Raw genomic sequence first — 16546 nt, 5'->3', positions numbered from 1 at the left:
ACTCTTAAAGTAGAGTTAATTTTGAACATGTCATCTTCCCTAATAGTCTATCTTTCCTGAAGGGCAGGGACAGGCTTGGCGTTCTTATCTGTCTAGCCATGGACCGGAATCACTGGGGCCCTCATAGCCAAAATAAGTTCCAGGAACTAACAATAAACAGAATGAGAATCTCCAGGGCTGGGTCATTTGGCTGTACAACTAGCCTGAGAAGGAGCTGTTGAATGAGTGAAAGATATTGGTGGTTCCAGTCCCTGGAATAGTACTTCTTCTGGTTTTAATACTCCCTAGTAAAGTCTGGTCCATCCTAAAGTGCCACCGTTGCATTCAGTGACATTTCTCCTGATTTCTTCTATTCTGTCACAATTCCCTGCCATCTCTAACTCCCTCACCTGAAGTTCCTTATTGTATATTAATTATCTTTGACACCAAGCAAATGCCACTCAAGTTTTACATTTCTGATGAGACTCTGGTAGTATTGAAACCACAGCAGAATGAGGACCTGGGTGAGGAAAGTGAGGCACTTGCCTTGAGTGCAAAATTTAAGGGGCATTAAAAACTCAGTAATTAAGAAAAACCTTATTTTAATGTAATATTTTTATATTTTAATCAAAATTAATTAATTATTTTAATCAAAATTAACAATCATCCATGATGAACAATATATCAAGGGTTTAAGTAAAGACAGGCTCAGTCCCTGGCCTCACTGGCTTCAGTGTAATCCCAACCCTGTTGGACTTTAGGTTTTATTTACCTTCTTACCCCAGCAGTGAATGAATGGAAGGATGAATATAGAAAGAATTGCTTCCTTGAACTAAGCAGCAACTTGGAATTTGTAGATCCTCGTAATGAGGATTTTTACAGGTGGCTTTGGTGTGCTCTCTTAAAGCAGCTAGGTTGGAACAGCAGGCCATATGCTCCAAAGTTTGAGTATTATTTTTGCCTCCATCCGATCCCCATTAGATTATTCCTCCTTTGTCCGCTTTTGTGAAAAATAAGAAAAAGAAATAGCATACTGCGTTGGCAACCCTTGTTTGCCATCATGGAGTCAGCCCTCCAAGGGCCAATTCATGGAATCCTTAGTAGTTCATGTTGTTTCAATAAGGGTGCATTAAAATTGCCTTTCCCCATTGTTATATAACATTGTTACAATCATAGTCTCATGAATTGTTTGAATAATGCCATGTTATTTATTTAATGTTTTAATTTACTCTTCATTTCAGAAGTTTCCAGGCAAAATGAGATCAGGAAAACAAAGCCATTTGAACAAAGCGAAGCAACAGTGCTTATTATACTTCATTCTCTGTATGCTGTTTCCCTCTTAAGAAGGACTTTAGCTCCAAGTCATCCTCAGGAAGAAGTAAAAAAAAAAAAAAAATTCAAAGTTCCATCAGGGTTTGGGGCCTATTATCCACCTTTGTGAAGGAAGGCTGGCATCACGCTCCTCCCACTCTGCCTCCTTATCACAAAGTTATTCACATGGTTCCCTGGCCCCTGCCAAGATCAGGCTGTCCACTGCTGTGGCCTGTCAGAGTCCAGCTTTTTCCTCAGTGGCCAGATATCTCAGCCACAGTTAGCCACCAGGGGGCCGCCTATTTGGAACAAGCGGTGAAGCCTCCACAGCTTTCCTCCAAACCAACCAAAACATCCCGGGGCAGCTTTGGAGCAAAGCCCAGGAACTTCCCTGCAAGGGAGAGCAACTTCTCTCCAGCTACAAAACCTGCAAGTCCTATATAGTATAGCCTCCCTACGAGTGAAAAATAAAGCACGGATTCATGCCGAGAAGCCATGGGATTTTAAGGTCGGTGGAGTCTGACCGGGAGGCCCCTCCCTCTGGCCCGGGAACCCTGGGGTCTGCGACTACTTCTTGAAGCACCTGAAACACTCTGTATCCAGGCGCAGGCGTCAGTTTCCGAATTCCTGAAAGTTGTGGTTGTTAATGCTGTCAGCCGGGACGGTGGCTCCTCGCCCCTTTCCGTGGGATGCTCCCAAGAAACTGGAATAAATCACACGTCACCGGCTGGAAATTTGGAAAACGCTCCAATAAATCATCTATACATTGCTCAGACGGTTGAGTATCCAAATCGTCACAGCTCTGTCACATTGCTGTGCCAAAAAATGTGGATATTGAACGATGAAGTAGACATTGTTTTAATCGCATCTATAAGAGAATAACTGTACTCTGTCGTCAAATAGTTTTGTTGCAATTACAGCTTCGTACCGACTGCATTTTAGCTCTCTGGGTACTCAGTATTTTTACAAGCATTCTTCTAGCGCAGAATGCAGCTGCCTGCTTCATTTTCTCTCAACCTGAACCCTTGGCTTTCAAGACGTGGGGTGGGGGTGCGGGTGGGGGCGGGGTGGGCATCTTAGAGATTCATATCGGCCCGGGGCAGAACTCCTCAAGAGCTTAAATTATATTCGTCTTCCGGGTTTTATTTGTACACGTCCAGGGCAAAGACAAATTAATAGGGCAGCCCTTCTGGAACCTGTGGAGTGTCTCAACTCTGCACACATCTCCCAGGATGTGCGTAACTGTGCGGAGGGGTGTCTCCCGCAAAAGCAAGCCAGGTATTTTCCAAGCCACCACGGGGGGTGCGGGGGCGGGCGGGGGCGGGGGCGGGGTGGCGGGTGACGGTAAGGGAACTCCAGACGGCCCGGCCCGTGGGAGGCCCCAGGAGGAGCCAGAGCGCTCAGTCTGCCCGACACGCGCCACAAGTGGTTTGGAGAAGGAGGGAGGAGCGCAGTGGCAGGGGCCGCGCCGGTCCTGCCCCAGGCAGAGCCCGAGCTCCTGGAAGGTCCCCCGCCTGCCTGTCACTCGTCCCCCATTTCTTCCTTTCCGCCTCCCAGAGGAATGACGCCCGAGCCCGAGCCGCGGTGCGCACGCCGCCGGGTGGGTGGACGCGCGGCCGCCCTGGCCAGGGCTCCCGGGCTGGGAGGGGAGGGCGCGCCCGAACCCGGGAGCAGGTGCGGGGGCGGCCGGCCCGGGGCGGTGCGCGCGTGGGCCGCGGGCAGGGGTCGGCGAGCGCGGGGGGCGGGCGCTCCCGGGCGCCTGCGGGGAGCCGGGCGAGGGGCGAGGGGCGTCGGGGCCGGCGGGGCGAGCGGCTGGAGGCCATTTCCTCGCTGCGCCCCTGGCGGAGCGGGGTTGGCTTGCTCTTGGCCGCCGCCGCCGCCGCCGCGCGGGTAGGACCGCCGCGAGGGGCGCGGGGGAAACCAGGTCACCGGTTCGCAGACGCTGCGCGGAGCCGGCGCCCGGGCCCGGAGTAAGGCAGCGGCCGGGGAGCGGGCCGGGGCGGGCCGGGCGCGCGGGGGGCCGGAGAGGCGGGGACTCGCGGCCCGGACCGCAGTCGCTTCCTGCGCCTATAAAAGTGGAGCGGCCGGGGAGGGCCGGGCGGCCCTGGCGGCGGCCGCCTCTCTCGCCCGAGGAGTTGACATTTCGCAGGACTCGCGCGACGTCCCGTCGCCGGCGCTCCCCGGGACCCCGCCGCCGGGAGGAGGGGGCGGAGGAGGGTGGAGACTGCGGGGCTCGGCCGAGGAAGGCGCACATCCCCGGGCGGGCGGCCGTGACGCGGCGGGGATTAACTTTGCATGAATAATGTGAGTGCGCCTGGCAAGGAGACCTCCTGTTCCCGGGCTCGGGGCGAGCGCCCGCAGGCTGCCTTCCCCGGGCAGGGGCGCTCCGCCCAGCCGCCTCGAGGGCACCGGTAATGCGGCGGGAGGACTGCGCGGAGGCGGGGGCGTGCGGGCCGGGGCGGGCGCGGGCGCGGGCGCGGGCGCGGGCGGGGGCGGGGGCGCCGCGGAAGGCGAGCGGCGCGGGCGGCGGAGCGGGGCGCGCGGGCGGCCGGGCGTGGGCGCGGGCGCGGGGTGCCAGCCGCGGCGCTCCCTGCACCCGGGGCCGGGGACGTGCCCCTCGTGCCCCTCGTGCCCCTCGTGCCCCTCGTGCCGCGCCCCGCGCGGCGGCAGCCGGGGAGCCCCCGCGTGGGCGGCGGCGAGCAGGGGGGCGGGGGGCCCCCTCCAATCGCAGCGGCTCTGCTCCTCGAGCCCCCAAGCCCCGCTGTTGACAGGCTCCTTGTGGAATGGAGTTTGGCATCCTCAGCGCAGAACCGAGTGGAAGTTTCCATGATGAGGAAGTTCTGTGACACGGGGGTTCGGAAAAGGTTGGCAGACACGGGGTGGGGGGGAGCGGGGAGGCGGTTTAAAGGGACTGTGGGTCCCCGCGTCCCCCGTTTTTTTTCTCCTGCTCCGGAACTCCGGGGTTTGGAAAGGAGAATAATCCCGAATGTTGGCGTGCGCTGCTGCCGGTGCCTGGCGACTTGCCCCCCCCCCCCCGGGACTCGGCGGCGATTTCGCCAGCCTCCCGGGTCGCGCCGCTTCGCCTGCTCTTCTTTTGACGCAGCATCTTCCTCGGAGTCGCCCCGAGTCGGTCGCGGTAACCAGGAGTTGTGCCAGCTGTGCCCGCCCCCGCCCCCCACCCCCACCCCCCTCGGAGGACGGCGAAACGGGGGGAGTTGTTTTTTTGTTTTTTTTTGTGTTTTTTTGTCTTTTTTACCCCTAATGGATCGCGTCCTTCTTAGCTGAGGTTGTCATTTTGGAGGAGGATTTCCCAATGACCATGTAGGATTATTATTAGTGCTAATTCTTAAGCCTTCCGATTTGTAGGGGGGCCGGGGGTGGGGGAGGAAGGGGGAGAGTATGGAATGTGTTTTTTTTTTTTTTTTTGGACTTATTAAAGGTTAAATTATCATTTTCCAAATTAGGAAATTTTACAGAAAGGGTCTAGAAGCTTAACAATTCATAAACTAAAGTCGAAGAAAGAGAAAAGAGTTTACCTGTGCAAACAAGTTCAGACTCTCCTCCACCTTCCCCTCTCCACGCACATTTAGAATTTGTGAAGATTCAAACGCTGTGCCTCATCGTCAGTAAATAAATTTGAAACCAAGTCTTCCTCTTAGCCTGTTATTGGTCTCAGGTGCCAGTGAGATGCAGTTTTAAAGACCAGTTTTGAAGTTCAGAAAATTAAGCACTCCTTGGACAGCATATTAATGTCAGAACATAGCAGTTTTTTCTAATGGTAAATGTACTGGATCATGAGACCTATCGAGCAATATCTTTACGCTATTTGGCTTGATTTTAGTTTAGCATCCTTATTGACATTGTAATAGTATGTAGCATGCACTAGATTACAAAGTGATAAAAATTGCATTTTAGTTAAAATATTCTATGATTCATTATGAAAATTCACGGAGACTGATCTGCTCTCTAATTCACTTCTGCTTACCTTTCTTATTCTGAAACAAGTCAAAGACTAGGAAACATTAAAGAGAAAGTATTTTGATGAAAAGCATTTTGAGCAGCGGATGTTTTTAGAAGTTTTCATGCTGGTTGGCTAAAGGTTTTAACTGAGTCTAACAGAGATTTAATAGTAAGTGATTTGTTTGGGGTACTGTACGGGAGAGCATTGATGAACAACAATTTATTATTTGTGTATGTTAAACTGACACTATCAAAATCTTATTTTTGATAAATTTCAAAGTTTTATATATATTGGAAGTGGGACCATCTGGTAGTAGATATGATTTGCTTTTCTTATTTAGTGAGTGAGAGAAGTGCTACTAAATATAGCCATATAACTATTTTTTTAATGAAGCAATTCCTGTTGGGATTATAATGCAAAGGCATAATGTTATTAATATTGGAATATTGTTTTTATGGAGTAACTGACTTTACAAGAGGAATAAACATTCCATTTCTCCCCTTTCAGATTCTTTATTTTGCCATCATGATGAATTAAGAACTTCTTTTTAATCTAACATTTTTGAGAAGAGGTGATTTCTTAAAATGTCCTTAAGAGAAGAGAAGGTTGTGGATTCTTTTCCCTTCCTAGGATTTTTGCAGTTGTTTGAAGCATGGCATGTGTAAAGCCACAAATGGGATTGCAAGTTTGTTTTTGGATTTTTTTTTTTAGTAAGCTCATCTTTTTGATGGAAATCCGAGTAAAGATGACTGGTTTCTTTAGCTCCTTTTTGTCATTCTAGTGTAAGATGATGTGTCACCTTCTTAAAAAGCCCTTCCATGAGCTCATGAGCAAAGACAGCCCCCTTCATTCCTTCTCAGAACCATTACACTGTTTTTAGTTTCTTTCTTTCTTCTTTTTTTTTCCTTCCTTGGTCTTATTTGCAATCTGAATTGCCATTTCAGTTAGTACTTGTTGAATACCTGTCTCCCCTGTCTAGAGTATAGAGTCCATGAGAAAAAGGCTTGACTGACTCTTTAACTCTTGATTCTCCAACATCTTACTCAATGCTTGGCACACAGTTGGAACTGGAGAGATCTTTGTTAAATAAATGAACGGTTGTGCTCAAACATTGTGTTCCTAAAAATACCTAAGCATCCGAAGTGGGTACCAACTGGGTATAGGAAGATCATACCAAGACCCCATGTGTCTGTGTGTGTGCTATGTGTACATGGTTCAATTTTTATCTCTGTCTCCCCCCACCCCCCTTTTTTTTTAGATGAAAGCTAGTCCCGTTCTATATAGGACAATGCTGAGAGTTATTTCTGTGAGTTCTTCCTGGGGGCATTTGCCTCTGAGTACACAGAAGTCCTCAGCAGTAGTTTGTCTTACACATTACCTTGATTCCCTGAAGACATTGACCTTCAGCTCCCTGGGTATCAGCAGAATCTTTATGAGTTCCAGAGGCATTGTCAGTGCTAAGAGTGAAATTCCAGGGAACAGACATCACTGGATGATAGCAGGGACTTCTCACTCAGCAGGTTCTGGCATAGCCTCTGGCCTTGGCAGCCCTAAGGGGACCAAGGGTGTGTGGTGGTGTAGCTGGTCTACAAAAGTAGCAGCTGGGAACGGGGCAAAATAGGACTGTGAGGGAATAATACAAGATTGTAAGGGCCTTTGGGGGGTAGATTTAGAAATAACCTGGCGGCTATCCTGTATGGTAAATTAAGTCATTCAGCCTTTCCCCTTTGCCTCTTTTCATCACACTTTCGTAAACAGATTCTGAACCAGATGATTGTGGGAAGTATTACATTATCTGAGTTTTCAAGTGACCAAGGTGTGATACCCAAAGGATCATCTTCAAATTAGCTATTCTTGGAAACTCTTTTGACAATTGAGATAAAAAGGAAATTACAATGGGTGATTATAGTAATTTGTTTTTGTTTGTAGAGTATAGACTTTCAGAATGTGTCTGCATAAATACATAGTAAAAATCCCACAAAATGATGAGATTGGTGAAAATGGTAAGGGAAGGAAGATCAATATCTTATATAGGAGTAAAGATAAACTGAAATCCTAAATGCTTATTGCCTTGGAGTATTTACTTTAGCTCTGAGCTTCTCAGTGGCCAAGTTAACAGGAAAAAAAAAAAAAAAAAAAAAGAAGGTCTGAAGATGGCAGGTATGTAAGGATACATCACATTGTAGAAGGCTTACTATGGTGTCTGGCAACTAGTATATACTTCTGTGAAATATCAAATCATGTAAAGGCCAATACTTGAACTTCAATTCTACAGAAAATGAAGTTCTTTTTTTGGTCATCTTTTATGAGAATAAAAAATGCAGAAGGCATAATGATGAAAAGGAACCCAGTAGGTGTTTGTCTTTGGGAGCCTGAGCTGCTGTGGTTCAGCAGTGGAGATTCTGGCGATTGTCCCCAGTGCAAAAATAGAGCTCAGAAAACCTAGAGGAATGAATGGTTAACATGTTCTTTAGGCCGACTTTCTCAAATATCCAGTGTCTCAGCCAGGCTTTTGACTAGAGCAATCTGAGAGGACAGAACAGCCAGGTACTTGAAAATGACCCTATGGCCATAAATTCTCCGAACAGGTGGTCTTGACCCTTTGCTTTAGTCTATATAGCTCTTATCACCCTTCAGGGCAGTTGAATTTTTGTTTACATTTTGCTTCCCTCTCTAAACTGTGATGAAGGACTGTGGGTTTATTCCTGCCTGACTCCCCAGCACCTAGCAAAGACTTGGACACATGGGCACAGGGAAACACTTGTTCGAAGACTGAATGGGAGAGGGAAAGGGGTAGTGTTTCTCTTTCTCTTCTGATATTGGTATTGTCATCTTTTGATTTAGTTTTGCCCAAAGTGAATATTTGCTGCCTGGATTGCATCAGATGTCTATATCACAGCTACAAGGGCTTGTTCTAGTTTTTGAACTGGTTGAGCGATGGATGGAAAATTAACTCCTTGCTTTTTTTGAAGTCATTTTGGTTATTTGATTTGGTTTCTCATTTGGTCTACTAAAATTTGTGTACCTACTATGTGCCTGGTTCCACTAGTCATTTTGCAGCTCAGTGTGCAGCCTAGTGACCTATAAGAAAATATTTATATATTAATAGAAAGGGATTATGAAATGATCTCCACCGTGATGGAATAGATATGCCTGTTGGGCTCCCTCATATGGTCCCCTAGATGAAATAAAGTTATTTTCATTTGAGGAGGTGATTGTTTTGTGGTTTCTGTAGCCTATGTGTATTCGTATAAATTGCAGTGGGATTCAGCCAGGATCTTCTTGGTATCCAAGTGGTGCTGGATTGAATATATTTAGGTCAGTGAGTCTCTTATGAAGGATGTTCACTCTTCACCTTAACTTCCCAAATTTGTTAGTCAATTATGATGTTTAAGTAAGTTGGGGAGGGGTAAGTACCCAAATCACTGAGTCACAAATAATGTATTTCCTATGCTTCTCTCAGCAGTCTGGCCAACTGACAGCTAGAATGGTGCTCATGTTGTTTGGTCCATACTGTCCTAATTTCAAGGGACTTTGGAAACTTTATGTGCTGGCAGCTGTTCTTGTGCAGTACTATTTTTATTGAGTGAGAAACTGAGCTCTGCTGTGAACTTAGGTATCTCTTCCAAATGGCAAGTTAGGAGAGTCTGGAATTAAGACCCAGGAACCTTGACTTTGTGTCCCCAGAATCTCACTGTAGCCTTTCCTTTATGATAGTCAGATACTCTAACATATACATATACATATATGCATATAACACATAATAATACATATTATAACATGTAATGTGTATACAACAGTGTTAACTGTATGTGAAATAAAATGCTTATACAGGTGTGTCTGCTAAGTGAGAGTAACATATAACAACTGAGAAAGGATTGATCCAAACTAAATTCCTCATTCAACTTCCTAATCCCATAACAGGCATAATAGTTTCTCTTTTGTGGCTTGATTCAGAAAGTCATGAGTGATAAGCTGATTAAAGTAAAAGCTTGGACAAAGGAATGCAACTTGACAGCAGGTATGTCTTCTTGCTTTGGGAAATACACTGCTGTGACTCATCTGGAGGCTTTGGGAGTGTTTATGATGAAAAGAGTAGAGAAGATAGTCATGATTTTAGTGGCATGATGCATGACCATGACATTCAGGAACCCATTGAATATTCTGATTTGTGATGCACATTATTCAGTGGTTCTCGAGAGGGTTCAGATACACTTTTCCCTTAAGACTCTGTTTTCTAAAAAAAAAAAAAAAAAAAAAGACTCTTTTCTCAGATTTCAACAAAGCTTGCACAGAATAGGTGCTCAAAAAAATAACGATTAATAATAGTGATTATGACATTCCTGGGTTTGGGTCAACTTTTTCGTATTTCTCTTTCATATACATAAATGTGACAGCAACTTGCGTGTCCGTGCTTGCAGAATCTGCCTCTGTGACAAGTGTGTGTGTCGTGTTCTTATATGTAGTAAAAAAGGCAGTGCTTGTCTCTGGCTTCGATTGTGGTTCCCATGCTCAGCTTCCAGGTCATGGTGAGAAATGCCATAGCCAGACTGAGGTCCCATGCTAAAAACCCTGTCATCACTTTAAGTCCTTCTCCCTACTCCTGAATATTTTGGCAGATCGTCCTCTTATTTTATGTTTTACACATTTAACTATTCACTTATGTTACTCTATGGTCAATTATGTTTGGGAGATCCTGAGTTTAACAACTTAATGTGAGAATTTTTCAGAGATTATGTTTATGCGAGGGTGCATTATGAATTCCAAGAAGGAGAGCAAATAACAAAACCTATTTGATCACTGTATTCTGTGTGTTTGTGTGTGTGTGTGTGCGCGCGCATAAAAACTCAGATGGCTTAAGTTCAGTGCAAGAGGTTGTGAAGAACAGTTCATAGCATTACGCTTAAAATTAGTCTCATTTGTTTTAATGAGTATGTTTGATAATGAGTGATAACTCCTAGGAGCAGTATCACTCCCCACAGCAGAACCTTGTTGCTTTTTCACCGAAAAAGTCTATCAGTTTGTATTCAACACTGATTCATGTTACCACTGTTGAAATGTTTTTGCAGTGATGCAAAAATAAATCATGCTAAATTGCTGTTACTTTTTAAATATTATAATCATAAAATGTATCTTTTCTTGACTTCGTTTCTGATATTTAGATATATTAATTTTACATGAACCAGAGAATGTTTTATTTCTGCCATATGTGTTTTTGTTTACTTTTTTGAATTTTCACTTAAGCCTCACTGTAATTTCTATTCCAATTCCCCAGCATCTAGAGATCTAGAATAATGTGTCTGGATCTGAATTGTAGCTACAATAGGGGATGTATAAGGTGGTATATCCTTATATTATTGGTCCTTTAATTTAAAAAAAGGAACCAGGGAAACCTTGCACAGAAAAATCTTCTTAAAAACCATTTCAATTATGACCTTTGTAGATAATGAACATATCAATTTATCATGTAGTGTGATAGTTGGAAGGGATTTGAAAACATCTTCTTCCATTGAGGCCTCTCAAAAAAATAAAAAAATAAACGTCTAGGCATTTGGCTTATTAGTTTGCTCTCACACACTATAGCTTCATAAACAGGGAAAGGCATCCTCTGCAATGTACTCTATATGCATTCATTTGCTGTTAATTAAGAATATGTGTTTGGATTTATCTTTATTGAGGTTACCACCAAAACCAAGCCTTAAAATGAGTAAATTTATTTTTTCTATCCTGGAACCTGTCCATACTTTCATTCCTCCATCTTTCCATCTCTTCATCTGTACCTCTGTCCCACTACTTATCATCCATCAATCCATCCATCACATATGCATTGGACATCTGCTGGGTGCCGAACTCTGGTAGGTGCAAAGACACCATGGTCAACATTTAAAAATCTTTGCTGTAGAAAATGCTCAGAGACTCCTGCGGCAATCTACAGAATTTAGTGTATAACATTGTTTCTCCACCTCAACCATTGGCGTTTGGGACCAGGTAATTCTTTGCTATAGAGGGCTGCCCTGTGTGTTGTTGGCTGTTTAGTAGTATCACTGGGCTCTACCCACTAGATATCAGTAGCTCCCCCCACACACACACACTCCATTTGCAGCAATCAAAAATGTCTCCAGATATTGCTAAATGTCTTGTGGGAGGCAAATTCACCCTTCCTGCAAACCACTGGTGTAGAGTTCCTTCCCACTCCACCAGGGCTGTGGAGTGGCAAGGTGTGGAATCATAGCCTGGCTTTACCTGGCTTCTTTTTTTTTTTTTTTTAAGATTTTATTTATTTATTCATGAGAGACACAGAGAGAGAGAGAGAGAGAGAGAGAGAGAGAGAGAGAAAGAGTGAGAGGCAGAGACACAGGCAGAGGAAGAAACAGGCTCCATGCAGGGAGTCCTATATGGGACTTGATCATGCCCTGGGCCAAAGGCAGGGGCTAAACCATTGAGCCCCCCAGGGATCCCCTCACTTGGCTTTTTTGCAGTTTCCTTATTAAATGGAGTCATGTAGCATTTGACCCATAGTTAAGTGTTCCTAAATATTAGTTAATATAGTGATGGTAGAATTAATACTTAAACAGGCAATTAAAATCTTGATAAGTTCTGTAATGGTGTGAGTACAATATATTATAGAAACCCAGAAAGAATTGGGAGTAGGGTGAGTTCTAGGCAGAACACCATAAACCAATGTATGAAGTGGGCTAAAAAGCATGAAACCTTTGGGAAACTGCAGGGATCCAGATCTGATTGATGTTCAATGGACAATAAATGAGACTGTTGAAACAGGCAGGAGACACATGGTAAAGACTTTTCTGGTCACAGTAAGAAAGATAGACTTTGTCTTAGTAGCATGAAGAGACTAAAGAATGTTTAGCAATTCAGATTTTTATTTTAGAAGAGTTCTTTGGGATGTCTTAAATGAGAGAGAGACTGGAAATGATGAGTCCAGTTAGAGACTCTTGGAATAATCCACTGAGAAATGAAGGCTTTCGGAACCGAGGCGGTTATATGTTGCTGTGATGTCTTTGGGAACAGATTTCACTTTTTCCAATATGTGACAAAATTTTTCTAAGTTAATTCCAATAATGAATATTTTTAGCAAGATGGCTCTACATTTGGGGGAATTTCAAGTTTAATTTGAAAGCAGATTACATGATAGATTCTCTTTAGAATGTTTTCAAATAAAGCTTAATTTTAAGACCATCTCACAGCCTATTCATAGCTGAATATTACTCAGGGGTTTCTCTGCTATTATATACATATATCTACAGTTCCCAGTCACACAGAAGCATACTTCTACACAACTACATTGAATTATCATTGACATTGTTGCATTCAGATTCATTATTTAGTATTAAGTATCGATTTTCTGACTGATAGGGATTTTATTTCTTTAATGATCAAAATTAGAGATAGAGGGAGAACATGAATGAATGAATGGCTAAGAAATTATGGAAAGACTACCAAGTAGAGAATAAAAACATTTTGGACAAGTGTTTTGACTTATTTGAGTTTTAATTTCCTTAGTCATAAAACAGTAAAATTTATCCAGATAAATTAGATAATCTCACAGTCATCCTTAGTACAGAGATTGGCAAGCATTCTCTATAATAGGCCATTTAGTATTTTCAGCTTTTCAGGACATATAGTCTGCACTGAGACTACTCAGCTCTGCTGTTGTAGTGTGAAAGCAGCCATAGATGGTATGTGAGTAAATGGTCATGGCTGTGTAGCAAAAACTGTATTTACGAAAACAGAAGGTGGGTTATAGTTTTGCTAAACCCTGCTAGGCCAGCAGGAATACAATAGAAATATAATGTAAGCCACATATGTAGTTTGAAATTTTATTGTAGCCACATTATAAATATATAAAAAGCAACCAGTGAATTCTATTTCAACAATATATTTTATTTCACCCAATATATTAAAAGTATTATTAACTTGTAATCAACATAAAATATTAATGAGATCTTTTACTTTTTTGTACTAAATCTTCTAGTATGTATTTTACACTTGCAACACATTTCTACTTTGACTAGTCCCATTTCAGGTGCTCAGTAGCCACTTGTTGGCTAGTAGCTGCTGTAATTGGGCAATATGACTTTAGCCTTAAAAATGTATTTTACCAAATTCCATGGAAAAATAAATTATATGCTTATTTCAAGTGATTGAGAAATTTTTTTCTGCCACTTATATAGGTTAGGAATACATTTTGAAATAAATGTGCAGTGGCTAAAACTGTTTATTTTTCACTCATGTGAAATTAAAAACTGCTCTTCCTGATTGATTGGTGGCTATGCTCCATAGCCATTCTAGGGAGTCCCAGTGCCTTGGGTCTTATGCTTCTCCATCTTCTGCTCATGGCTGCCAAGAACATGTCTTCACTGTATCAGACCGTTGGGAGGGAATGAGAGAGTGGAGAAGCACACTGGCTTCTAACTACCTTGGTTTGAAAGTGACACAAAACCATTTTGCTCTGCTTCCAAATTGCATGTCCCCACCTAAATGGACTGGGATGGGAATCACAGTCCCAACTTCACAGCAGCTTTCCAGTGATGACTCTATACTGGGTAAAGGGGAACAAGAACTATTTGGGGGTCAGAGAGCTGTCTTTTCCATACTGTGCTATTCTATTTTTTAAAATTTTCATGTGGCCTTCATCACATTACTGTCTTGTTACTTTTGGAGGCATTGACAAGTGATGAAAACATCTTGACAGCCGTGAGGTAACCCATTTCTGTGTTTTGGTGCAGTACCACCCTCCCATCTGACCTAATTCTCTTTCCTTCCTTCTTACTCATATGGGGTCATCTTTAATCTTGCTGGACCTGATTTTTCCTTTTAGTCTTTGACCATCATTTTATTTCCTTGATAGATTTATGTGAATCATAATATGCACATAGTGTTGGGAGCTTGCCAATCAATCCTGATATTACTGGCACATTATTAGAGTGCTGCTTTTTTAAAGGAAACTAAAATTTAGAGTAAAGATATCAGTGAGCAGAGGCCAGAGCTGATTCTTGATGTGTTGACAGAGGTACTGAAGCCATTTTCCTGGAATCATTTTACAGAACCTCAAACTGTTTAAATAAATGACTCATTACATAATATCTTGACTAAAAATACCAATTTTCCTAGTATTTATCCTCCTTATCATTGCTTACTACAATGGGGAGCCTTTTCTTTTTTAGCCAAAAAGGGTGTTTGCTTGTTTTCTTCCCAAATTATAAACATGCTTTATCAAATATTCAGCATGTTCTATAGAAGTGCCTCCTGTGAAGGAAATGTAAGAGGGGCATGAATAATAAAAGTGAGGTAAGTGAAAGGAACAAAGAAGCCTTTTCCTTCTAACTGCATATTTTACCTTTTTATAAACCTTATTATTTAATTATTATTAAAATGTCTTATTCTAAGAAGTAAGGAAATGCAAAGCACACATGCATTTTAACTTATTAAGAAATAAGGCCCACCAATGATAAGAAGTATCATGCTGAGGACATGTAAAAGAAAAAGAAGTAACTGTATCCCTTTAAATTAGCCGAGGTAGGGTTGTATTTGACTCTACAAGCCTATTTTTATGAAATATTTTGCAATGCTTTTGAAAATTAAATTTTGCAAAAGTAAGAAATTAATCCTGATAAATGCCTCTCAGGTACAGAATTCAGCTCATTAATTCTTGATATTCCTAAATAGGGAAGAGATAATTCTCTGAATAATCTCTAACTTGTTACTAGCCCATCACTGGGGTCTCTGGCGCTCAGGGTAACTCACAGTGTGGGTGCCAGTAATGAATGTTTTATTTTAAAATCCTGTCACAGGTAGGGAGGAGAAACTCTCCCTGCCCTCCACTCCCCTTATTGACCAAGTGGGTTGTGGCGAGGGGAAAGCTGGGGGTTCTGAGTCCTGGATTTGTTGAGAGCTGAGCTGAGGTATTGGCGAGAGGGATCAGGATGTGGGGTGCTGGACATCCATACAGGTGTTGAGTTGGTTATCTGGCTTCACCCCTTTCTAGCTTATGATCTCTCCTGCAAGCTACTTAACTGCTTTGAACTTCAGTCACCCCATCTGTGCTTATACCACAGCACTGTGGAAGAGATCATGTGAGATCATGATTATTAACTGCTTAACCAGTACATAGTACTTGATGAGTGCTCAGAACATGGGAAACAATTTTTGTTATCATTTTATTATTGCAAAAATTGTAAAAGCAATGGGTTCAGTAAACCTGTATCCTGAAGTTCTAGAGCATTATTATCCAAAAGGCAGGAAATCAAAGAAACCCAGGAGTCAACCCAGTGAATTTCTGTAATCACTTTGCATCATTAATTATTCCTTATTCAGTTTTATGATGCGTTTATTAGTAACGGTCTCCTTTTTATAGATCACCTAGCATTTTCAATCTCAAGAGGTATGTTCTATGGTCAATCGTTGAAGTTAGTGAACCCTCAGTTTTTGAGGAAAATTATAGATGTTCAGTTACCTACACAGGACTCCAGCCTCTTGAACACAAATTTGAATCTCCTGCTTGTAGTGAATATGATGTATAAGCTGACTACCTCACTTCCTTTTTTTCATAGCTGCTGCTCTCCTCTCTTATTCTGATACTTTTCTACTCTCCACAATCATACTTCTTCACTTAAAAATCTATCATCGGTTTTTCCCTGCTTCAGTTTTAACCCAGCTTCCTGCCCTGATTAGTTAGGATTGAGATTCAAATTCTCTCTTGTTCTGCCCGGCTGAAACATGCCATTTCAATGACAGATTTTCTCACCCCCTTGTCCAAGGTAATATTACATGATTAGTCACTTACTATATATATTTTCTCACTGTCCACTGTCCAAACCCCATATTGGTCAATGAAATAGATATTTCTTTGCTAGATTTCAAGATCCAAGAGGGCAGGGACTATGTGTTGAACAAGTTTAGTGGAATCTAAAAAGTAGGCCCAGAAAGTAGGTGCTGAGTAATGCTTTCCTGCTGTTGTGACCAACTACACGTAGGCTGTTTTCATATAATCAGGATGAATCTAATTTTAAAATGAACAACCGTGTGTCCTCAGATGAACCAGAATATACACTTACAAGGCCCTGCTGTCCTGCATTATAAATAAGGGAATAGGTTGTCCGGCAGGAAAAAGCTCTGCTGTTCTTTTCCCTTAAAAAAAGAAAAGAAAAAAGCTATCCACACATAAGAACTGAGATAGAAGATCTTCCCATCTCCTCAACTAAGTTGACAAGAAAGTAGATGCTCTCTGCAAAGATGAAACCCAACAAAAACCCACAATCCAAGAAGAGTGGCTTC

At 42.9% G+C, this 16546-nt stretch overlaps 1 protein-coding gene across 22 annotated transcripts in view; it reads left to right on the top strand.

The window, feature by feature from the left end:
- The first annotated feature begins 2438 nt into the window (after window positions 1-2438).
- THRB (thyroid hormone receptor beta) overlaps window positions 2439-16546 on the top strand; it is a 372339-nt gene continuing 358231 nt past the window's right edge. For 4 of the 22 annotated variants that reach the window (XM_072792982.1, XM_072792991.1, XM_072792976.1 and 1 more), the window contains exon 1: window positions 2673-2890. The gene's annotated coding sequence lies outside the window, so the exon portion shown is untranslated. Of the gene's footprint in view, window positions 2569-2667; window positions 2891-3176; window positions 3261-3391; window positions 3702-4038; window positions 4155-16546 lie in introns of those variants that run through there. The other 18 variants (XM_072792998.1, XM_072793000.1, XM_072792989.1 and 15 more) reach the window with 13 other exon arrangements.

The sequence above is a fragment of the Canis lupus genome, chromosome 22, assembly GCF_048164855.1.
Source record: "Canis lupus baileyi chromosome 22, mCanLup2.hap1, whole genome shotgun sequence".
NCBI classification, from domain to species: Eukaryota; Metazoa; Chordata; class Mammalia; order Carnivora; family Canidae; genus Canis; species Canis lupus.
Note: the sequence above shows the minus strand (reverse complement) of the source record. Positions and strands in the feature narration are given on the sequence as shown.